The following is a 25,525-nucleotide window of genomic DNA, read 5'->3' on the forward strand; positions in this document are numbered from 1 at the left end:
AGGTGTTGGCATGCTGGCTGATATCCAAACAGGGGATGGGCCAGAGATGTCAATGCCTTGGTCTACTTTGAACTGGGTTATTTGGGTCCACACTGCCACATATTCCAGTTCAACGCAGAAAACGTGGGAGTTTATTCAGCTGTGTGGAAGGGGCCTTAGTGATCTGCCATACAAGTATGAACTAGAGCTGGCCCTGCTTAGCTACCACGAACAGATGGCATCTTGTTGTTAGGCCATATGGCAGAAAGGCCTTGCTTGAAACATCACTAGAAGGTTTTGACAACCCTTTGTATAATTTAATGTACCTGAATCGCTAGAAGGCAATCAGGCTGTATCTATAACACGTAATAAAAGTGAAAAATGTGTACATGTGTATGTGGAGGAAGTTCACACAGACAATCTCCCACCTCCACAAACAGCTATAGTTCCCACTGAGCAGAAGACACCAATAGCCTTCCCTCTACTGACATGCACGTTATAGTGAGCACCATGAACATGTAGCCCAAACCCTGCCACTGTCCTCCATAAACACCATTCTGCCCCCCACCCAAGTGAAGGCTTTCATGCCGGGACAATTTCATCCAAGATGTTGTTTTGCCTCCAGAATGGACATCCCAGGGTTCCTTAAATTGCATGACCCTGCCCACTGCCTCTACCGTAACCCTTTCCTACCCTTTCCTAGGGCACACAGTAACAGAGGAATTGATCAGCAACTGAACAAGAGGTTTGGGGAGAATTCACAATGGTTTACTTCACCTACATCCAGAGAGCACTATTAACCCAACCAACGACAGATTGGGACCAAACTTGCCATGGAAAATGGGTCTTGCAGTACCTTCACTGATACTAGAACTCCCACCAACAATGGATTGGAACTAATCTTGGCACAGAGAAGCCCCATGACCAACTGAACATACTGCAGGGGTTAGTGGGAATGGACCTTCATTCTGGGAGTTATAGTTCACCTGTATCCAGAAAGCACTGAACCCAGCTGATGTCAGATCCGGACCAAACCTGGCACACAGACCCAACATGGCCAACTGTGCATACGGGCCTGGTTTGGGGCTGACTGACCTCGGACCTGGGAGTTATAGTTCACCCTTATCCAGAGAGCCATGAACCCAGCCGACAACAGAGCTGGACCAAACTTGGCACATACACCCAACATGGCCAACTGCGATTACTGGCAGAGTTTGGGGGTGATTGCCAGGGGAATCTGGGAGTTGTCGTTCACCCTTATCTAGACAGCACTGAACCCAGCCAACGACAGGTCTGGGCCAAACTTCAGTGATCTTACCTAACATCCCAAAATAATAACCCGGGCACCGGCGGGTCCCCAAGCAAGCAGAAAATAAAATACATAATTATATATTATATATTACATGTAATATTATTAATAATAGTACACTATAGTGGTATAGTTCAACACAGTAATATATAATGCTAATATTGTGCTATGCTAATACAGTAGAGACTCTCTTATCCAACATTCTGGATTATCCAACACAGTCTGCCTTTTAGTAGTCAATGTTTTTGTAGTCAATGTTATCAATACATTGTGATATTTTGGTGCTAAATTCGTAAATACAGTAATTACTACATAGCATTACTGCATATTGAACTACTTTTTCTGTCAAAATTGTTGCATAACATGATGTTTCGGTGCTTAACTTGTAAAATCATAACCTAATTTGACGTTTAATAGGTTTTTCCTTAATCCCTCCTTATTATCCAACATATTTGCTTATCCAACATTTTGCCGGCCCATTTATGTTGGATAAGTGAGACTCTACTGTAATATAATATATTGCATGTACATATAATTTGTAAGTCGCTCTGAGTCCCCTTTCGGTGAGAAGTGCTGGATATCAATGTAGTAAATAAATAAATAAGCAACCAAAATGCCCGGGGGCTGTGTGTGTGTGCATTTACACACCCATTTCTTCCTATTTTGAATCTCGATTGGAAATCCTAACGGTAACATATGAAGCTGCACTCAAAAACCACACAAAAGAGACTGAGGAACATTCAATGACTTGACCTAAACAGTCCCAAAGCTTCCAGTCTACTGTTTAGGCCAGGCCTGGGCAAACTTGGGCCCTCCCTCCGGGTGTTTTGGACTCCAACTCCCACAATTCCTAACAGCCTACCGGCTGTTTGCCCAGGCCAAGCCCCTCTCAACGGCAAAAGCACCCTACTTCCGCGTTGGAGGATGCATGACCTCCAAAGGGAACCCACTGAAGGGGAAGAGGCCTCTCTGCCACTGGGCCCGGCCTTGCCCGCCCGCCCGCCCTCCTTCAGAGGCTCCCCTTTCTTGAGAGCAGGTTCCCCTACCTGCGAAGGCAGAAGAAGAGGCCGAGAAGGAGGCCGAGGAGGAAGGGGACAGAAAGCGGCAGGCGCTGCGGAACAGGAAAACACACGTGACCCGAGTCACGGGGGCGACCGGGGTGGAGTCGGGCAAGCGCACTTCACCGAGCGAACGGAGGGCGGGGCTAAAGCGGCGCTGTCAGTCAGCGACGTGAGGGAGAAGGAGCCAGAGAGGCCCCAAGCCCCGCCTCCTTGACTGACAACAGTGGCGCCCAAACGCCAGCCTTCAGACTTTTGAACTGCATTTCCCAGAATCCTTAGCCATTGGCGAGCGTGGCCGAGGTTTCTGGGAGTTGGAGTCGAAATAAGTCTGGCCTGTAATGCCGGGTGTTTTGGACTCCAGCTCCCTGAATCTCTTCTCATTTTACTGTCGTGGCGTAGTGGACTAAAGCCTCGTGACTTGAAGGTTGGGTTGCTGACCTGAAGGCTGCCAGGTTCGAATCCCACCCGGGGAAAGTGCGGATGAGCTCCCTCTATCAGCTCCAGCTCCACGCGGGGACATGAGAGAAGCCTCCCACAAGGATGGTAAAAACATCAAAACATCCGGGCGTCCCCTGGGTAACGTCCTTGCAGACGGCCAATTCTCTCACTCCAGAAGCGACTCAAGTTGCTCCTGACACGAAAAAAACAAAAACAAAACTGTCTTGGCTCATCAGTACTATGCAGTCTGATTGCATTATGCATTATGACAAGGGCTTTCTCTGCCAAAGAGTGCTTGCACTTCAACAAACTACAATTCCCATGATTCTATATAGCATTGAGCCATGGCAGTTAAACTGGTGTCAAACTGCTCTAATTCTACAGTGTAGAGGTACCCTAACACCCCTTCCTCACTGCCATATAAAATCCAGATTATCTGCTCTGAATTTGACTATATAGCAGTGTAAACGCAGGGTTCTTCCACACAGCCATATAAGACAGAATATCAAGGAAGAAAATTCCACAATATCTGTTTTGAAGTGGGTTATCTGAGTCCACACTGCCATATATTCAAGTTCAAAGCAGATAATGTGGGATTTTATTCAGCTGTGTGGAAGGGGCCTCATATAATCCACATCGAAGCAGATAATGTGGATTATCTGCCTTGATATTCTGGGTTATATGGCAGCATAGAAAGGTAGTTCCTGCCAAATTGAGATACAGTAGAGTCTCACTTATCCAAGACTCGCTTATCCAAGGTTCTGGATTATCCAATGCATTTTTGTAGTCAATGTTTTCAATATATCGTGATATTTTGGTGCTAAATTCGTAATTACAGTAATTACAACATAACATTACTGCACATTGAACTACTTTTTCTGTCAAATTTGTTGTATAACATGATGTTTTGGTGCTTAATTTGTAAAATCATAACCTAATTTGATGCTTAATAGGATTTTCCTTAATCCCTTCTTATTATCCAAGATATTCACTTATCCAAGGTTTTGCCGGCCCGTTTAGCTTGGATAAGTGAGACTCTACTGTAATTGAAGTAGCCCTCGTGAAGTTCATTAGGACTTCCTTCCAATTAAATATGCTTGTGATTGGACTGTAAAACGTCTCATATCTCATAAGCAATAAAGTGTAAACTAAATGTAAAAGATTTATGAAACAAAAATAATCCAGTCATTACAATCTCTATACTATGTAGTACAGTACAATATAGTATTGTTAATGTCTTTGTTTTATTTCGTAACAGAAATTTTCATAATGGAATATTTGCCCTTCAAGGTTTTCCAGTTTGTAACTTTTCCATTTTGCAACAGCAAGAGGGAGCTTGTTTATCTGAGGCCCCTTCCTCACGGCTGAATAAAATCCCTCGTTTTCTGCTTTGAGCTGGAATATATGGCAATGTGGACTCAGATAGCTCCATTCAAAGCAGATATTGTGGGATTTTTTGCCTTGATATTCAGGGTTATATGGCTGTGTGGAAGGGCCCTGAGATGTTTCAGTTTGCAGCCCTGTCTGCACATTTACTTGAGAGCATGCTTCACTGAACATAACTGGATTCACTTCCGAGCAAACATTTAGGCCCCTTCTACACTGCCATATAAAATCCAGATTATCTGCTTTGAACTGGATCATATGGAAGTGTAGATTCATTTAACCCAGTTCAAAGCAAATAATGTAAATTCTCTTCTTTGATGATTTGGATTATATGGCAGTGTAGATCCAGCCATATAATGGATCTACACTGCCATATAACCCAGGATCTGGCCTCAGATTATCTGCTTTAAACTGGATTTATGAGTCTACACTGCCATATAATCCAGTTCAAAGTAGATAATCTGGATTCAGAAACCAAATTATATGGCAATATAGATGGGGCTTTTTTCACTTAATGGCCACCCTTCTAGTTAGGCTAAGTGGAGATTAAATAGGATAAAATACTGAATAAAAGCAATCTGCCTTTAGAGTTCAGCATAGCATCTTGTCATTTAATATATAGGAGTGTGGGTGGGGCCTAACACGCATGTCACCAAAGCCTTTGCAGATGATTCCAGACAGAGCTTGGGAAACCTAATTTTTTGGCCTCCAAAAATAAACATTTTCCAATTATGATTTGGGGGCATCAACACTGGCTCTGCCTGCTGGGTTTAATTGCTACCCTCATGAGAACCGGGGTCACCAAACAGAACACGGTCAACACTTCCTTCTGCCAGCAGCACACTGTGTTGGCTAATGATGCCATGCAAACTTTCTAAATTTAGCAAAATATGTTTTCTATTAGTGGTTTTGTTATTAAGAACTCCTTGTTAACAAACACAGTTTAAAGGCCAATGTCTTCAGACAGAAGAAGAGGTAGAACATTTAATGGGAAGGTTAATTACATTTTATGAGAAGTGAGTTTCCTATTAAAAAAAATTCAAGTCCTCAAAGGACAAAATAAAGTGTACAAAATATATAATGCATTGGCTTCATCAAGCAAAGGTGTTAAAATCCTACAAGATAACATGTGCTCATGTTAACGTCACAGATTTTGCATTCTATCTCAGATATTATCATATGTTGTCAATTAAGATGGTCTAGAAAAGGGCTTCTTAAATTTTTCCACTTACTACCTCTTTGGCCTGAGAATTTTTTATGTAACCCCAGAGATATAAAATTGATAGAACAAGAAAGCTTTTACTGATAACAAATCAGCATTTGCAAGGCTTGTTGGACAGACTGATTGTTCTTCTTAGGAAGTACAACTGAAATATCTTCTGCAGAGTCCCCTCTAAATGCTGCACCACAGATTTGTGTAAATGTCTAAAACAGTCACTGGGTGACATTCAGAAAAGTTTTACTATTGTTAAATTTTTCAGGACCCCGACATTGAGCCAAAGGGTCCTGAAAGAAGACAATAAGATTAAAACCCATTATTAGCAACAAAGTAACTTCCATTCAGATCCCTGTGAAGGTAACTGCCCTTTTCTTAGGCAGAGTACATTAAATTTCTCAACAAGTCTCTGTATTATTATACCGTATCTGGGGAAAACATTTAGTACTGTGGTTTCCTGCTTCTTGGCAGGGGGTTGGACTGGATGGCCCATGAGGTCTCTTCCAACTCTACTATTCTATGATTCTACTGTACTGGTAAGGCTTTCCCATTGTGGCCCAATTTTTTCCTTTTCTGGAGTTAGAGAACTGAAAGAATTAAGAACAAACCTACAGAACCTATCTTGTTCGCAACTCTGGGACTATTATGTGGATTTATTCTTAAGTTTAATTTGTATACAAGCTGGAACAGGTATATTTTTAAAGTGCAGCTCCAGACAAAATATAGATTTATAGCTTTGGATAGCATAGGGAAGGGTTAACACTCCTGTGATGCTTGTTTTGCTGTCAATGCTCCTGTCCTGAAGATTTTGCCTCACTTTCTGTCCCTGTGATAATAGAATTTGGAAAAAAATAGGCTTGTTGTGGAAGCAAGGATTGGTCAGAAAGCTTCAGTGGAGACACCTTTTCTCCATGATAAGTCTTCCGGGAGTGAATTTCCCTTCCTGGGGGTAGATTTCTCTCATTTGCTGTTGTCTCACCCCCATTCTTAACTAGGAGTCATTTGAGTCAGATGTTTCTTTACTCAGGGACTGCCTGTACTAGGAATGCTATTGCAATAGCTCATAGTTCTTAGTATTTTGTCCCCCTCCCCACAGGGCCTTGAAAAAAGGAGATCTATTCTTATTTTTGTTGACATTTATTTCCAGCCTTTCTCTGAAAAAGCTCCCATAATAATCAGTAACATAATTTGGTGATTGCCTAAATAGAAATGCAACGAGTGAGGTAGGGATCTAGTATATACATTAATAGAGGCCAATAATAAGCCCCTAAAATATTTACATACAGTTACCCTCTGTCAAATACACATTTGGTAAGGTCTCATGTCTTATGAATGATGTCTGGTGATTATTTGTCTTTTCAGACTTGGAGAATGATGCGTCTCTTAGCTACAGTAAGAGTTCACAAATACAAAAGACAAAAATATCATTAAACTATTAATACAATCAAACCAATTAAAAACATAATTATTAAAACAGCAAATAAATAAAATGCAGATAGAGCATACAGTGTTAGAAATAGCAACCTTCTCAAGCCTCCACTAGTTATATGATGTGTATATAATCCAGATGGCTTACTGTATTCTATATGTGTGTATTGGCATGCAATTTTATCTTAACTCTTTGTTGTGGGATGGGCTACAGACCATGTGATCAAAACTGGGCTTGTTCAGGACTCAGACTCCATTTTAGAACAGCTCAGTTTAGACTTCAATGCAGGAACAGTATGCTTAGAGACACCAGCAGGAACTGTATGCTTCAGACTTCAGTAGATACTTTTAGAAATTAGTTGAAACAGACTACAGAGACTCTATTAGACTCTCAGAACAGAGAGATGCTTTGGACTATGGACTATTGATTCTAAGAAAGATGCCCTGTGTTACATACACAGAAAAACTACTTCAAATCCTATTTGTAACTGGATTGATATGCAAAGTACCTGTATGCTGAATACATGAAGCATGTGTGTTAACCAATTATGTTACTTTTAAAGACGTCTGCTTATTTTTGTCTCTTGAGAGCATGATTTAAAGGCAAATATATTTTAAGGGAGAGTAGATGTTTTTGGGCAACTAAAAGAGCACTTCTGAAAGTCTGCTATATATGTGTGTGTGTGTGTGTTTTGTACATTGGCATATCTTTGGCCTTAAGAATTCAAAGACATATCTAGGTGCATCAGTTTAACAGCTGAGAAATCTAGCTGCCTTCTTTGAATGCCATTTTCCCAAAAAGTTATGACTCTAATAGGTCATGCTTTTTGCCAAGAGATGATGCCATCATTTTCAAAACGTTATGACCTCTAACAAAGTCATGCCTTTCCAAAGATCATAAAATCTCCAAAAGGTTATGGAGATTTCCATTTTCCAAAATACAGCACAATTATTCAAGGCCACATTACCTAGAGCGGTCTTCAAAGACAGTCTTCAAAATAAAATAAAATAAAATTGCAAGAGGCACCTTTGGCCTTGATTTTTTAAATCACCTTCCTACACAACAGCCTTGTGTGGACATGAATCGCCCACTAATTCTAATGTCATCTCTCTGTCATCTATGTACATCAGCTATATAACTTATTGTTATGATAAAGCCCCCCTCCACTAACAAAACATTATAATTTGCTATAATAAAACTCCTGTAGTGTTTTAATGAAAGGTACCAACCCAAATTTTGAATCTAAGCTAATCTTAAGATGCAATCTTGTTGCAGTTTGTTTGGCTGATGGGCTAGAAAACATGGAAACTCAAAATAACAGCTTATCTGCTTCTTCAAAAGAAATGAGCATATGTTGCTGTGGAATATTTTTGGTTGCTATTTGTAGTATGAGTGGAGCAACTGTGAAGCTTAAAGGGACACATTTTACTTTTGATCTGTTTTCTTTTGAAGTTACTTTGTTTCACAACTAACACATTGCACAATACTTATCCTAACTGTTCACATCAATAACTCAGAAAGTAAAATACTACTTTAACACAATTTCATAAAACTGCTATGTGCATGTTTGCTCAAGCTAAACTCACTATTACTTTTAGGTTTACAGAATTGTACAGAACAAATTACTATAGCCTTTTTGTTGTAGTGAGGAAAGCAGCTCTCTTGCCAAGGATGTGGGTCTTTAGCCTTTTCTGCCAAATAGTGCTGGTGCCGCACCATACTACAATTCCCAGGATGGGGTTGTTATGCGTTTTCCGGGCTGTATGGTATATATACTTCACAAACTCTGAGGATACCTGCCATAGATGTGGGAGAAAAGTCAGGAGAGAATACTTCTGGAACATGGCCATACAGCCCGGAAAACGCACAACAACCCTGTGATTCCAGCCATGAAATCTTTTGACAACACAATTCCCAGGATTCCATAGCATTGAACCATGATGGATAAGGTGGTATTAAACCACATTCATTCTATAGGGTGAGCTCCCTCTGTCATCTCCAGCTCCCCATGTGGGGGCATGAGGGAAGCTTCCCACAAGGATAGTAAAACATCAAGCATCCAGGCATCTGCTGGGCAACGTCCTAGCAGATGGCCAATTCTCTCACACCAGAAGCAATTTGTAGTTTCTCAAGTTGCTCCTAACACACACAAAAATCGACAGTGTAGGTGCACCATAATATATATGTAGGTTTGCAGCTATCTATACCATTATAATAGGCAGGAGTTTGTTATTTGTTGGCATGACTGAAGATTATATTCTTATACCCAATACATCTAAAGACTATATATTTTGCATAGTGTTTCTAAGTAAAAAAAGGGGTCTTGATGTTACAAGCTAGCAGCACATACAACAAAGTATAATACAACTATTTTTTATAAAAAAATATTCATACTCCCTTACAAACAGTTAATAATATGCTGTAGGTTAGGTACGACCCTAGAACTCCAGTTAGAAAATGTCTTAATTTGCTTTTCAGAATTCCAATGTTATCACAAGGTTTGACGTGAGAAGGCTACACATCAGACTTTGACTTTATAATAAAATGTTTTACTATGTTTTTGAAAGAAGCAATTGTTTATGCCACAAGAATATTCCAGAATTGTTCATTATGCAGCTTTGCATGCATATAATCAAAATAGTTAACACACATGACTGCATCTAAAAATACACAGATAATACTCCCCTGCTTTGCCAAGAAGCCTGAAATGAAGGCGTGTTAAAGAACTTCTGAATTTGTGCAAAAACTTAAGTAAGGAATATTGGATTATTTCAAATGTAATGATTTAGTTCATAGAGAACTCTGTTGAATCTACATATTAGTACTAAGGGTGGTGTCCATTAGGAATTGAGCAAGTAAAACATGCTTCTTGCAGAGAATGTATCAGTTCCAAGGAAAATGATATGGATGTTTTAATTAGACTTTATTCTTGAACCAAACTTTAATTTGAGATTATCTACCATTTCAAAATAACTTTGAACATAACTGTGCCTCTTCTTTCTTTTCATTTCTACTTTAACCATTGTCCTTTTTTTTTTTTAGAACAAAGCTCCAGGAATTTAAAAATTGTCAAAAACTTACAAAACCAACCAAACAGACAGAGATTATGAAAGGCTTGCTGTCGAAGCCTTGCTTTAGGTAGAGGGTAGCCAAAATGTAGGTTTTGATTGTTAGTTTCCCAGCATCATCTTTCTGTTGTGTGAATTTCAGCTTTCACAAGAACTGCAGGGTTTGGAGCCCGGCGTAACAAACCTTCCAAAAGGCCAGATGAGACACAGACGGGTTGAAGGCAAAATCAGAGGCTTTATTCTCCATGGTCAAAGAGGATGTCAGCGGAGACAGCACTCCAAAAGAACTGACATATCACAGCTGTGGAAACATAGGCATATTTATTGATTTTGACAGCTTTTTAAAATACTGTGCTGGCTCCTGATTTGTTTTAAAAGTATTGAGCAAGGATCTGTTCCCTGGCTGGTTCAGAGCTCCATCAAACATTATTGATGGTTGGTTCACACCATGGTGAAAAACTTTAATAAACTGTCATTGGACTATTTTGAAGAGTGTGTCCATTTATTGATCCACCCATGAGAGGAGCACAATCAGAAAGGAAAGCAGTGGGGCAATCAATAATGGGCTGAAATGGATCTTGATTTTTCAGCTCCATCTAATACAATGGATGCCATCCGGGAGAGACAAAATAGCGTTTCGGGTACTGGTCAATTCAATGGGAATCCTGTGGAGAAGTCCATTTTAGTATCAGAGATAAGGAAGCATTCCCAGGAATAACTCAGATCATATGAGGGCGAAATAGAAAAGACTCTGAGGCTCTTGTACAAACCCATTGTGTGGCTCTGGAGCCTTCCCAACATATTGTGAGGGGATTATGATAATTGTGGGATTACATCCTAAAGTTTGAGATGTGATGGGGCTAAATTTCAAGATAATTAATTAAAGGGTTACTGCAGGACACATGAAAAAGTTGAAGCAGGCTCGCTGTATGACCAAATGGAGCCATGTCTCATAATTCATAATTTTGGGAGTCCAATTTTGAATAAATTCTCAATATTGGACATGATCAGAGCTATCTATCTACTTATGGTATAAAACAATACTAATAAGTGCTTGAATTAGTGGATTACAAAATAATAATGTATGTTAGCTTGGAAAAAATCCTATCACTCAAGAAGAACTACTAGCATACAATAGTGCATAAACTATGTATTTGTTTTTATTTATTATATATATTAGTTCGATTGGTGTCAATATCAACTAAGATATATGTATTTAGCAATTGCCAGTGGAGACATTATTTAACCTGTGCTTTCTTATCATTGGAGAATTATCAATACCATAGACCCTCATCTCTCCAAAAGAGGAGGGCACACATTTGGATAGCAAACACATGAAAAAGTCCAAGCTGAATTAACTTGAGACATAGAGCTATCATTTTCTATAATACCTATCAAGTAATCACACATATCCAACAAATTCTATGCCAGTGTAAACAATACAGTGGGCAGGTTTCAGTACCCTCCATGGATGCTTGAATCCCATTATGTACAATAGTATAGTAAAATTATGTCTCTTATATAAAATGGTAAAATCAAATTTTCCTTTTTGGATTTTTACCTTTTGAAACGTGTTCAAGGCATGGATGGTGGAGTCTGTGGATATACGATCTGCGGATATGGGAGGGACTGTATTTAGGCTGTATTTTCTCAACATTGTAGAGTTTTGATTACCATAGACATTGGCCCTCATATTTCCAAAAGAACAGGGCACATGTTGGGACAGTAGACACATGGAAAAGTCCAAGTTAAATTACTTGAGCCATAGGTCAGTCATACTATACCTAGCAAGTAAGGATAGTTATGAAGCTCTTGAGACGGTGCAAAGTATGAGTACCACTTTGCTACTCGAATGCTAGCAAATTATGGGAAAGATCTTCCACATCAGAGGGTCAGGGTGAGGTTTCCAGTTAGATTGAATGTCAGAATCCACCCTCCAGCCCAACAAAGAAATTAGATCCCTCCAATAAAGAATTGGCCGCTGGTAGTCAAACAGTGAGCAATGATTGTACTGCTGTTGCTTTCCATCTATGCTCAAGGCAATAATGGGAAGTATGTGCATAGTTTAAATTACAGCAAAGCCAAATATTTTGGATTTATTTCCTCAGCTTTTTCCAAATTTAGATACTGGAAACACCTGAGTTTGTTAGCTCGTAATCCAAGTTTTGAAAGGGAACTAATCCTTCTGCGTTACTTACAACTTTTTAAAAACAAAGTTGTGATGAATGAATCAATGCAAAGGGATATCACATCTGAATTCCTTTTCAAATCCTGGTGGAGTCCATTCTTAAAGCTTGCTAAGGCATGTGCAGCAGCTGTGGGATCAAGCTCCCTTTTCAAGTGGGGACAAACAGGGTTTCAGATAACACAAACGGACTAAAGTTTCAAAGCAGCACATGCCTGAAAGGACATTCTATTCTACAAAGCTAATTCCTCAAAATATGATCTTCAATGAATGGCAAGTGGGATAGAGTCTCAAGTTCGCTATGTGTTAACTATTGTTAAGTAGAACTGCACTGCAAGTGACATTGTCCTTAATACCTTTTCTGGTATGCAAGTTTTCTCAGATTTAGTGGGCTTTACTTTTATTAAGCATGTCAAGGATTTGGAAAAGTTACAGACCTTAGGGCTATGATATTTATACTCCACAGTAAGTAACTCAGGACAGTGGCTTACAACCTTAAGCCACATAACTTTTATCTGGAGTTTACCTATGGGCCTTGGTGAAATAGATTGGAATCATAGAATATATTTGTTTGCCCTACATTACTCTTCCTGGAAGGTTTTTCATCCCAAGTTGAGAAGATAAAGCATTTCCTAAAACTCCATCCTTTTTCAATAGATCTGGATGATAGTTTCAAGTCAAAGATTGTAGGGATCAACTGCTACTGCTGAAAACTGTTAAAATCTTTTGTTTTGATCCATTCAAACCTAGCTCCAAGTGACCACCTTAAAGGTGAATTGAGTGCTTTCCTTGTCCATCTCCAGAACCTAGAAAAGTTACTTTTTTGGACAACAACTCCAGAGGTATCTTACCCTGTATTTTCCTATATCATATCCAACTTTAGTTTTGTGTTATGTCTCTTTCTTTCTGTCTTTTCAACATTGTAAGCCTGTGGGCAGGACATTTATTTTTGAATTGATGTGTAAGTCACTCTGAGAGTCTTTCCAGCTGTATAGCAGGATATAAAAATATAAATAAATTCTAATAAATCAATAATCTGGTCCCTCTGCTTGTACATTAGAGGGGGAAAATCCATGAAAGTGAGAAAGGTATCTTCCAGGAAACCACATCTTTTCTGATAATAGTTGGTCATTCGGCTAAGTCTATTGAGTAACTTCTTTCTCAGGGACTCAGTTTCTCAGCTCAAAGTCTGTATTTTAATTGTCCTTTACATTTATTTGTTTTACACAGAATTATAATATTGCCTTTATTTTATGATGCATCCAGAGAAGTTGGGTGAAAGGGCAGCTATATAGATATTGTAAATAAAGAATGAAAAATTCCAAAAAGAATTGCTAATGTGGGACTATCCCAAGACTTCAGGAAAAAGCTACCTGAGTGTAGCCTAAAGATAATTAGCAGGGTGTATGCCTAGTTTTAACAAGTCACCACATGGAAAATTACAGTAAAATTTTACTACAACCAGAGGGTGTTGCTTGTTGTTACTTAATAAATTGTACCACACACATGAAAATAATTCTGTTTAAAGAGGTGTTTGTAAAACTGCCAGCTGGAAACTAAATGTACGTTGAATTCTGGACTTTTACAAATCAAATTATGTAATCGTCTTATATTTGTACAACCTCACAGTAAGCCATCAGTAAGTAACTGGAAACAACAACTAACTCTTTTGTGAAGAAAACAGTTTCCATGCTGAGCCCTTAAGAACAGCAGTGTAGGATTTCTGAGCCCTGGTGGTTTTAGCTGTGAAAACATGGACAACATGTACAGAGGAAAAGAGAGGGGTAGCATTGACGACACTCAACTGAGATCCTAACAGTCCATTTTAAAAAAGACAATAGAAAAGCGAGCCGTATGGACACTGCATCATCTATCCAGCTGCTCTACCAGTTGTTATTTTCCTATATGGTATGGAAATGTTGAAGTGAGACTCCTGCTTATTTCTATAACTATTGTGATTGATGATCTAGTTGTTGTGCGTTTTCAGCTACTGCAAGAATCCTGGGTTCAGGGGCCTGACATGTTTTTCATTCCAGATGGCTGAACAAGACATAGAACAAAATCAGAGGTTTATTCTTACTGGTTAGAGAGGATGTCAGCAGAGAAGGCACTTCAAAGAATTGACATATTGCAATTACCAATGCAGAGTATATTTATTACATTTTGGCAGCTATCGAGACTCCTGTGCTAGTTCCTGATTGGTTCAGGAAGTATCTGGCTAGGATCCGCTCCATGATTGGTCTGGGATTTCTTTTGACATCATACAGTGCATCTGCAATGTAGAATTAATGCCTCTTGACATAACTTTAACTGCTGTGACTCTATACTATGGAATCCTGGGATTTGCAGCTTGGTGAGGCCCCAGCACACAATTGCAGAGGAGGTTAAAGAACTTATTAAATGATAGTTCCCATTATTACATAGCATTGAGCTATGACAGTGAAAGTGGTCTCAAACTCCACTAATGATACACTGTAAATTTACCCCTGGTCCTGCTTGATAGAAAAAGCAGAATGGTGCACTCTTTTATGTTGTATTCAGAGACTTCATAGGTGTTTGTATGTTAGACTTCGATACTAGCAATGAGATAGAATCTTCTTCCATACTTTAGGGCTATGGTTCTCAACCTGTGGGTCCCCAGATGTTTTGGACTTCAACTCCCAGAAATCCTAACAGCTGTTAAACTGGTTGGGATTTCTGGGAGTTGTAGGCCAAAACATTTGGGGACCCACGGGTGGGGAACTATTGCTTTCGAGCTTACTTTAGCAGAAGTGGCGAAAAAAACAACAACCCCGTGACTAGATAGCATTCTGTGTTCCAGAATATGCAGAGTTGGGACTCAGAAAGAACAGCTGAGAGCGGTTATAATTCCTATATATGACATATAGGAAGCAAGTAAATACCCTAAATCAGCAGTGAATATTTAACAAGTAAATGTTCTTTAAGTTCTATCAGCAGTGAAAAAGACAAGGGAGGCACAACAGGAAGTCAGAATAAAAAGTAATTAGGAATAACAATACAAAACAGTAATATCTAAAAACACTAGATCAGTGGTTCTCAGCCTGTGGGTCTCCAGGTGTTTTGGCCTACAACTCCCAGAAATCCCAGCCAGATTACCAGCTGTTAGGATTTTTGTGAGTTGAAGGCAAAAACATTTGGGGATCCACAGGTTTAGAATCACTGCACTAGTCTGATCTTGGGAGTTAAGCAGGCTCGTCCCTGGCTAGTACTTGGATAGGAGACCAAGAATGAATGCCAGATGCTGTAGGTTATTTTTCAGAGGAAGGAAATGGCAAGACCGCCTCTGAGTATTCCTTGCCTAAGAAAACCCTATGAAATCCACTGGGTTCACAATCAGTTGACAGGTGACTTGAAGGCACATGGACACACACAGCATTAACATGAGGAACAGACCAATTAAAAATAATTTTTGTAATGCTTTAAGCCTCTCTGGCCTTGTGACATTTGGAAGAAGGAGTGTAAGTCAGAATTAAATCTCACTTTGTTTAATGGGGCTTACCTTCTGTTTACTGTATAAAGATCGTGGTGCTAAATATTTTAACAGTTCCTTGTGTAAAGGATCAAGCTTCCTCTGATTTTATGATTGGGGTTACACTGGGTAGAAATGGTTTCAACAAAATTATCAATTTGTCTTGGTTTACAGCATATTAGATTTGGTAAAGGCAGTAAAAGGAGTTAACTTCCTAGAATGAATGATGCCTTTGTACTAAATAAATTAGCTTGTGAAACAAATAAATAGTAGAACGAATGCTGTTTTTCTTAGCTTTTCCTAAACTGATGTTAATCTGACGAAGCCCTTTCAAGTATAATCCCTGCCTTGGTTATGGAAAGCATTATTCCCAAGTGCACATATGAAATAAGATTTTTATTTTTTTTTACCTACAGAAACTCGTGTTGTAAAAGACTTTTAAGACTGATCTTTGCTTCTCGGCTGGAAGTTTTAAAAGACCTGTTTCTGTTCTTGCTTGCAGTTATTCAAAGTCATTAACTAGTTTCCTGTCTCACATTTCCATCTTAATCCATTTCTCCTTTTACTTGATGTAATGTTGACTGTGTAAAAGTTCTACAAACAGTAGGTTCCTGGGGATACAAGGGAATTACTATACTGGCAGAAGTTTTCTATCCAATGCAGTGTTTGGCCTTATTGGTGTAAAAGTTTAAAATAATCCTTACTGCCAAGCAGAGAGAGGGTTGTGAAGTCATCACTCCACATTTGCAGTTTTGACTTTTGCAGATCAGATTGTTCATAGATTTGATTAAAAATGTTATCTCAAGGAGTGTGACTCTTTGATCAACTTCCCCTAATCATGAATCACTCACTCTGTGTGGATCAACCTACTCTTTATCTTTCTAGTGGTACCTACAATGGGATGAGCTGAAATCTTCATGCTCTTAGTTCTGTGCCTTATGTTTGTTGGAAACATTCTTTGATATGGCTGTTGAAGTAGAATAGAGGAAAGCTGGAATGCATATTTCAATTAATTTCACTGACGTTGTTTCCATATATATCTCCACTATCAGGGAACAAGATCAACGCTTGAGCAAATGTGGGATCTTAACTGAGTTCTAACCTTAGGCTAGATTTACACTGCCATATGATGCAGCTTGGAGCTGCGTTATATGGTCTTTGTGAAACCATATACAGGCAGTCTCTGAGTTACAAATATCCGACTTACAAATGGCTCATAGTTAAGAACGGGGTGAAACAACATGAAGTAAGAGAAATCTACCCCTCGGAAGGGAAATTCACTCCTGAAAGAGTTATCATGGGGAAAAGGTGTCTCCACTGAAGCTTTCTCATCGATCGTTGTTTTGACAACAAGCTCGGTTTTTCAAAATCCACTGATTACAGGGACAGAAAGTGAGATGAAATCTTCTGCACAGGGGCATAGACAACAAAACAAATACCACAGAGGTGTTAACCCTCTCGTATGCTATCCAAAGCTATATAGATATGGCTGGAGTTACACTTAAAATGTATGTTTTGACTTACATATAAATTCACTTTAAGTATAAACCTACAGAACCTATCTTGTTCATAACTCAGAGACTGCCTGTACTGTAAAGCAGTTTAACTGTATTGAACTGTAGTGCTGTATATGGGTCTACACCAGAGGTCTTCAAACTTTTAAAACAGAGGGTCAGTTCCTGGTCCCTCAGACTGTTGGGGGTCCAGACTATAGACCCCAGCACTCATTAGCAGAGAAGGCTAAAGATCTTGTAAAACTACAACTCCCAGGATCCCAAAGCATTGAGCCAAGGCAGTTAAAGTGTCAAGCTGCATTAATTCTAGTGTTGATACATCCTTAAATATTTATACTTCTTTAACATGCTAAGATCATATGGGTTGTCATTTTACAAAGTCTTTAGCTTTCTCTTCCAACGAGTGCTGGTGTTTTAACAAATGACAAATCCTAAGATTCCAAAGCAACTTAAAGCAGTATTAGACTGTACTAATTCTACAATGTAGATACACCCTCATTCTTGATCTCCCATTAATTGGCAAGGGAGGGATCACAGATCAAGGCCTCAGATGAGGATATAAATGCACAAGAAAGCAAGTGTGAAAGGCACCAAGTAAAACAAAAATGCAGTAAAGAACAAAATTGTCCTCAGGAATCCAAAAATGCATTCAATCCCAATGTATTTCGGAAACAACATTTCCTTCCCCAGGGGAATTGGCAACCAATGAGAGTAAATTCTGTGGTGCTTTCATTGACTGAATCAACAAAAATTGGCACACCTGAGAACAGTTTGTCCCTTGCTCATTTGATTCAATGCACAGGCAGGCTCATGTCAGATGGGGAAGTACATTATATAATGTGTGTTTGGTTTTTGATCATGTAGATAAAGTTCTGTCTAAATATCACATTATAATATGCATGCACAAGAGATGGAACTGTTCAGAGCAAGGCATGATAAGCCAAAACTACACATTTCCTGAAATATGTTGCTAGAGGCTACACTTGATTTTTGGTTTTTCTTAAACTTGGGAATATATTTTCTATTGGGATTCTTCCATGTGAGGAGAGTAGATTTATGCCTTCCCTACCTCGGATGCATCTACACTGTGAAATTAATGCAGCTTGTCACCACTTTAACTGCTATGGCTCAATGCTATGGAATCCTGGGATTTGTAGTTTGTTGAGGCACCAGTACTCTTTGGCAGAAAAGGCTAAGGACTTTATAAAACTACAGCATTGAACCATGGGAGTTGAAGTGATGTCAAACTGCATTAATTATACAGTCTAGATGTACAGTAGAGTCTCACTTATCCAAGCCTCGCTTATCCAAGCTTCTGGATTATCCAAGCCATTTTTGTAGTCAATGTTTTCAATATATCGTGATATTTTGGTGCTAAATTCGTAAATACAGTAAATATTACATAGCATTACATGTATTGAACTACTTTTTCTGTCAAATTTGTTGGATAACATGATGTTTTGGTGCTTAATTTGTAAAATCATAACCTAATTTGATGTTTAATAGGCTTTTCCTTAATCCCTCCTTATTATCCAAGATATTCGCTTATCCAAGCTTCTGCCAGCCCGTTTATCTTGGATAAGTGAGACTCTACTGTATCATTTATCACACTTTCTATATTTCTCATCGCTTTCTATGCTGACTAGGTTTGCTAGGAGTTGCAATCCAGCGTTAAAACAACTAAACAATTCCACCCTTTTAATTTGCCTTTTAATCTGTTGTACATTGTTTCAGGAGTCTTGGAGGACTTTTAAAAAGCAATAAACATTTAATAAATAATAAATCAATGTTAATTACATAGTTTTAAGCACATTAAAATGAGTTTATCTTTTGAAATGGAGCGGGATATAAATATACTCGATGAAAATAAAGACAGATGGGAATTTGTTGAAAACTGAGATCTCCTTGGACGGAAAGGGAGAGGAGAATGAGTAAATAAATGACTTTTCAACTTCTTCTGCAGAGATTACAATTACTGATCTTTTTTTTTTTTTTTTGCACAAAATAGTTATGTTATATATCATGATATGCGTGTGTGTGTACCCTCAAGTCACCTTTTAACTTATGGTCTCATGATATTTCCCACTTCACAGCACTATTCGGTTCTTCGGTGTATTGAAAATGGAGATTATGCAAAATGTTTTGCAATCCTGTTATTTTCCTGTGTTACATAAAGATGCCCCCTCTATTGTATAAATTAAGCCAGTTAAAACACGATTCTTTCTTGATCTTATTATGTGTTTTAAGCTCCAAGTGGGATGTTTAGCACTCGATGATATCTAGCAGTGTTTTCTATCTGTTGTACTAAGATGACCCATAGCTACCACTGGGAGGTTACAAAACTGTCAGTGTCCCCCTCCTGCTCCTTTTCTCCATTCTGTAAATATTTTAAAAAGGACTAGCATGTGATCTGTCAAGAAGCCTACACTGCTTATGCTGAACAGCAGACTATCTGTGGGGCAAAGGAGATGAAAAATTAATCACATTATCTTTATAAATGAAAAACAAGAAAGGCTGCAAGGAAGAGTGGAAGAAACGGCTCGACTGTCCAAATCCCACCTCCTCGCCTGCTTTTGACCTCATGAGGATGCCATATCAGGGACTCTATGTATTTTCTCACAAGTGTGGAAAAGCATATTAGGCATACAAACAACAGGAAGAAAAAATGTTTCTATCCAACCCCAAAAGAAAAGATAAGCATAGTTTCCCCATATATATGGATTAGACTCAGAGGAAGGAGACATGAAAACTGGGAGAAGGAACATCAACAATTTAAGATGACAACATATTACTAGCAGAAAACAGCAAAGACTTGGAAAGTTGAAGAAATGCAAAGGTATGTTTAAAGTTGCACATAGTTACTGTTGTAAGCCTATGACAGGGTTTTTTTTAATAAGCTCTGTTCCAAAGGGGATTGCCTTCTTTGAGGCTGAGAGTATGTGACTTATCTAAGTGAGTTTCCTTCCATAGTTGAACAGGAATTTGAACCCTTTTCTTTTGAATTGTTGCCCAGCTTTTTCCAGTTCTCAGTTGAACATTAAGAAAGCAAGAATAATGACCACAGATTTTTTACATAACTTTAAAACAGACAATAAATGTATTGAAATAGTGAAAGACTTTCAATGGCCACTACCACGCAGCCATATAACCCTGAATATCAAGGCAAAACAAAATCCCATAATATCTGCTTTGAACTGGGTTATCTGAGTCCACACTGCCATATATTCCAGTCCAAAGCAGATATTGTGGATTAGGTAAAGGTAACGGTTTCCCCTGACGTTAAGTCCAGTCGTGTCCAACTCTGGGGGTTGGTGATCATCTCCATTTCTAAGCCGAAGAGCCGGCGTTTTCCGTAGACACCTCCAAGGTCATGTGGCCGGCATGACTGCATGGAGCGCCATTACCTTTCCGCCGGAGCGGTACCTATTGATCTACTCACATTTGCATGTTTTCGAAGTGTTAGGTTGGCAGAAGCTGGAGCTAACAGCGGGCGCTCACTCTGCTCCCCAGATTTGAACCTGGGACCTTTCGTCTGCAAGTTCAGCAGCTCAGCGCTTTAACACGCTGAGCCACCAGAGGCTCTATTGTGAGTTATCTGCCTTGATATTCTGGGTTATATGGCTGTGTGGAAGGGCCCTATATCTTTGGGTTAGTAATTGATCCAAATGGGCATTGGAGTCAAGAAATCATAAGGACAGCTATAATGGAACTATTCAACATCCTCCTGTTTAAAGATATATAACTGAATACCAGTTTGTGCATATGATGAAATTCCCAGATCCCTTCTACACTGCCATATAAAATCCAGATTATTGGCTTTGAACTGATTATATGGCAGTGTAGACTCATATAATCCAGTTCAAAAAAGATAATGTGTCTTCTCTGCTTTGATAACCTGGATTATATGGCATTGTAGAAGGGGGCCCAGTTTCTGTGTATGATTGTGAAAACTGGACAATGAAGAAATCTCCTAAGCAGAAAATCAACTTGTTTGAAATTATGTGCTGGATGAGGGATGTGTGGATACTCCGGACGGCGAAAAAGAATGCAAGAATGTCTTAAACTCTTAATCATAGTTTAGTTCTCCTTTGGTGACCCTTTTCAAACTCCTTTCCACCTGCTGAGTTGGAGCACCAGAACTGGGTGACACCAACCCCACTGAGCCAAAGTTCACTTGGCGGCCGATAATCTCCACAACAGCAACAGCAGGGAAAGCCACCTTGACCTGGGTACAGAGCAAGAGTCCCCCGAGGGTTCATAGAATTAACACAGTTTCACACACTTTAACTCTCATGCCTCAATGCTATGGAATCATGGGAACTGTAGTTTTGCAAGGTCTTTAGCCCCCTCTGCCAAAGAGTGCTGATGCCTCACCAAACTATAAATCCCAGAATCCCATGGCATTGAGCCATGGCAGTTAAAGTATTGTCAAACTGCATTAATTCTACAGTGTAGATTAGGCATGGGCAAAGTTGGGTCTTCCAGGTGTTTTGGACTTCAACTACCACAATTCCTAACAGCCTCAGGGGACTCTTGCTCTATACCCAGGTCATGGTGGCTTTCCCTGCTGTTCCTGATGTTGATATTAATTGTAGATCAGAGCTTTCTAAATGTGTATAGTGTACTGTATGTTGGAGCTGTCGCACAAACATAAAAAATGACAAAAACTCTTGGTAATGCATGTTCTTATCTTAAAATCATAATTTTAAAATGAAAGGTTTTAAGGTGATATGGGTCTGTTTAACCTGCAAAAAGGAAGACTGGGAGGAGACATGACATCCATGTATAAATCATAGAATCGTAGATTTGGAAGAGACCACATGGGTCACTTAGTCCAACTCACTGCCAGACAGGAAAGCACAATCAAAGCATCCCTGACAGATGGCCTGGTCAGGGTTGGCTTGATGCTCCTTTCTCATGGCACGTTTTTCCCTTTCACCCTCCATTCATGCCTCTTTAAATTCCACAGCACTGCTGGTCACAGCTGACCTCCAGCTAGAGCGCTCAAGGGCCAGGGCTTCCCAGTTCTCAGTGTCTATGCCACAGTTTTTAAGGTTAGCTTTAAGCCCATCTTTAAATCTCTTTTCCTATCCACTAATATTCCATTTTCCATTCTTGAGTTGGGAGTATAGTAACTGCTTTGGGAGACGGTGATCAGGCATTCGGACAATGTGGCCAGTCCAGCGGAGTTGATAGCATAGGAGCATTGCTTCAATGTTGGTGGTCTTTGCTTCTTCCAGCATGCTGACATTTGTCCGCCTGTCTTTCCAAGAGATTTGCAGGATTTCCGGAGACAACGCTGATGAAATCGTTCCAGGAGTTGAGTGTGACATCTGTAGATGGTCCACGTTTCACAGGCGTATAACAGGGCTGGGAGGACACTAGCTTTATAAACAAGCACCTTGGTGTCCCTACAGATGTCCCAATCCTCAAACACTCTCTGCTTCATTTGGAAGAATGCTGCACTTGCAGAGCTCAGGCGGTGTATTTCACTGTCAATGTTGACTTTGTGGAGAAGTGGTTGCTAAGGTAGCGGAAATGGTCAACATTTTCTAATGTTACACAATGGTGTAAGCTGCATTTCTGGCATTGCAGAGGAAATGGCTGGTGACTGCTGGAAGAGCACTTTGGTTGTCTCGATGTTCAATGAGAGACTGAGCTTTTCATATGCTTCTGCAAAGGTGTTTAGAGTGGCTTGTAGGTCTTCTTCTGAATGTGCACAGACTACGTTATCATCGGCATATTGGAGTTCTGTAACAGATGTTGTTGTGACCTTGATTTTGGCTTTCAGTCTGCTAAGGTTAAATAGCTTGCCATCTGTCTGAGAAATTATTTCCACTCCGGTGGGAAGCTTCCCATCAACAAGATAAAGTATCATAGTAATGAAGATGGAGAATAAGGTTAGGGCAATAACACATCCCTGTTTGACACTTGATTCCGCCTTAAATGGGTTGCTTTGGGGATATTGCTGTTCAAGACTGTTGCCATCATGTCAATGTAGAGGAGCCGCAGGATGTCCACAAATTTGTCAGGGCATCCGATTTTTTGGAGGGTGGTCCATAGAGCACTGTGATTCACCGTGTGAAATGGAGCAAAGGATTAAAATGTCAGGAAGGTATAGGTAAAGGTTTTCCCCTGACATTAGGTTCAGTCGTGTCCGACTCTAGGGTGTGGTGCTCATCTCAATTTCTAAATCGGACAGCCGGCGTTGTCCATAGACGCCTCCAAGGTCATGTGGCTGGCATGACTGCATGAAGAAGGAGGGGCCAGGAAGACATCTTTCCACCATGTCTCATTTACCATCAGATGGGAGCACTCCCCCCCCCCCCCCAAGGTTTAACTGCCATTCTGGACCAGAATGAAGAAGGCGGGACCAGAAAGACATCTTTCCACCATGTCTCCTGTATCAATTTAATGATATAATAATATATAATAATATTATACTATACTAATATTATAATATATTGTATATACATGTAATATTAATAATATTATGATGTAATGCAATGTAATAATAATTATAATTCACTATTATAATTGTATATTTATATTACATGCAATATTATTAATAATATTGCAATATAGTCTTATAATATAATATATTGTATGTATATATACAGTAGAGTCTCACTTATCCAACATAAACGGGCCGGCAAAACATTGGATAAGCGAATATGTTGGATAATATGGAGAGATTAAGGAGAAGCCTATTAAACATCAAATTAGGTTATGATTTTACAAATTAAGCACCAAAACATCATGTTATACAACAAATTTGACAGAATAAGTAGTTCAATATGCAGTAATGCTATGTAGTAATTGCTGTATTTACGAATTTAGCACCAAAATATCATGATGCATTGAAAACTTTGTCTACAAAAATGTGTTGGATAATCCAGAACGTTGGATAAACGAGTGTTGGATAAGTGAGAATCTACTGTACTTGTAAACCGCCCTGAGTCTCCTTCGGGGGGAGAAGGGCGGGATATAAATGTCACAAATAAATAAACGCTGTTACCTTCCCGCTGCCGCAGTACCTATTGATCTACTCATATTTGCATGTTTTTAAACTGTTAGGTTGACAGAAGCTGGGGCTAACAGAGGGAGCTCACTCTGCTCCCCGCATTCGAACCACCGACCTTTCAGTCAGCATGTTTCAGCAGCTCAGCGGTTTAACCCGCTACGCCATCTGGGGCTCCAAATGACAGGAAAGGAGATTCCAATTGAAAATTAGGAAGAACTTAGGAAGACTGTAAGAACTGTTCAACAGTAGAACTCACTGCCTGGGATTGTGGTGGACGCTCCTTCTTTGGGGGCTTTCAAACAGAGACTGGATGGCTATCTGTCGGGGGTGCTTTGATTGTGTGTGAGTGATCCTCTGGGAGAAGGGGATGTCTTTGCAGGGGCAGAGTATGCGCATGCGCAAGGCTCCTTTGGCCCGGAGGAATTTGCAGGGAGGAGGCGCCTCCTTCTTTCTCGTTTTGGCGCTTGTGACGCGCGCGTCGAGCCCGCCTCCCTGTATAAAAGCCCCGCCAGCACCGCTCCTTCCTCTTCCTGCCTTCGCCCTCTCGCTGACTGCCACTGCACAGCCTCTCCGCTTCCTCCCGCGGCTCCTCTCGCCTCCCTCTGGCCACCCAGCAGGCTCGCCCTCTCCACCCGGCCTCCGCCGCCCTCCTTCCAAGCCTCGCCTCTCTTTTCTCCGGGCCGCGCTCCTCCACCTCGGCGCAACCTTGCGCCCTTCTCCCGGCCGCTCCCGCAGCCTATGGCCCTGGAAGGCGCCGCAGCCGCCGCCTGTATTTCTGCTGTAGGTTCCCACATCACTCTTTAAAAATTCCGCCTAAAAAGAGAAGACGATTTACCAAATCTTTCGGGCCGTTGTCCCACGTGAGTAACCCCCTTCTTCCTCTTTTTATGGTTCGTTCAGTTCTTGGTTTTGTCGGCGCTGGCCTTTTACGCACAAGGGGCCTTTCCAAAGCCTTGTCTTCGTCTCCATCTCCGGGTTTTGATGGAGGAAAGCGGGGTATAAATGATGGCGGTGATGACAATAATGATTTGTATCCTTGTGTTTTGAGCTCTTGCCTTTGACACGCAGCCGGAGAAGGAAAGAGGCCTTCCAAATACGGTCTTCTTATTAATCATTAGCTTTTGAGTCTCCTTTAAGAGAAGAAACCGCTTTGAATTTCCAGAGGTGGTAGTAATAGTTGTTAATATATTATTATTATCGTTAGTGCCTTGGTCTTCGATGCACAGCCAAAGAAGACAAGAAGCCTTCCAAATACATTCTTCTTATTCACCATTGACTTTTGAGTCTTCTTTAAAGAGAGGAAAACGCTTTGAGTTTCCAGGGATCATTGTTATTGTTGTTAATATATTATTATCATTAATGTTAGTGCCTTGGTTTTTGATGCACAGCCAAAGAAGGAAAAGAATGGGTTGCTGTGAGTTTTTGG

At 40.0% G+C, this 25,525-nt stretch overlaps 2 protein-coding genes and 1 long non-coding RNA gene across 4 annotated transcripts in view; 2 read left to right on the forward strand and 1 right to left on the reverse strand.

Annotated features, from left to right (window-relative positions):
* Nucleotides 1-2,492, reverse strand: part of atp6v1c1 (ATPase H+ transporting V1 subunit C1) — a 26,283-nt gene extending 23,791 nt beyond the window's left edge. The window contains exon 1 of the mRNA XM_003219451.4: nt 2,335-2,492. The gene's annotated coding sequence lies outside the window, so the exon portion shown is untranslated. The remainder of the gene's footprint in view (nt 1-2,334) is intronic.
* Nucleotides 2,473-10,376, forward strand: LOC103278476 (uncharacterized). The gene is made up of 2 exons (XR_010005902.1): nt 2,473-2,892; nt 10,029-10,376. It is a non-coding gene; the product is annotated as an uncharacterized LOC103278476 (long non-coding RNA).
* A 14,130-nt stretch (nt 10,377-24,506) lies between these two features.
* azin1 (antizyme inhibitor 1) overlaps nt 24,507-25,525 on the forward strand; it is a 33,270-nt gene continuing 32,251 nt past the window's right edge. The window contains 1 exon segment of one of the 2 annotated variants that reach the window (NM_001291467.2): nt 24,507-24,959. The gene's annotated coding sequence lies outside the window, so the exon portion shown is untranslated. 2 annotated transcript variants of the gene reach the window in all.

Source organism: Anolis carolinensis, chromosome 4, assembly GCF_035594765.1.
Source record: "Anolis carolinensis isolate JA03-04 chromosome 4, rAnoCar3.1.pri, whole genome shotgun sequence".
Classification (NCBI taxonomy): domain Eukaryota; kingdom Metazoa; phylum Chordata; class Lepidosauria; order Squamata; family Dactyloidae; genus Anolis; species Anolis carolinensis.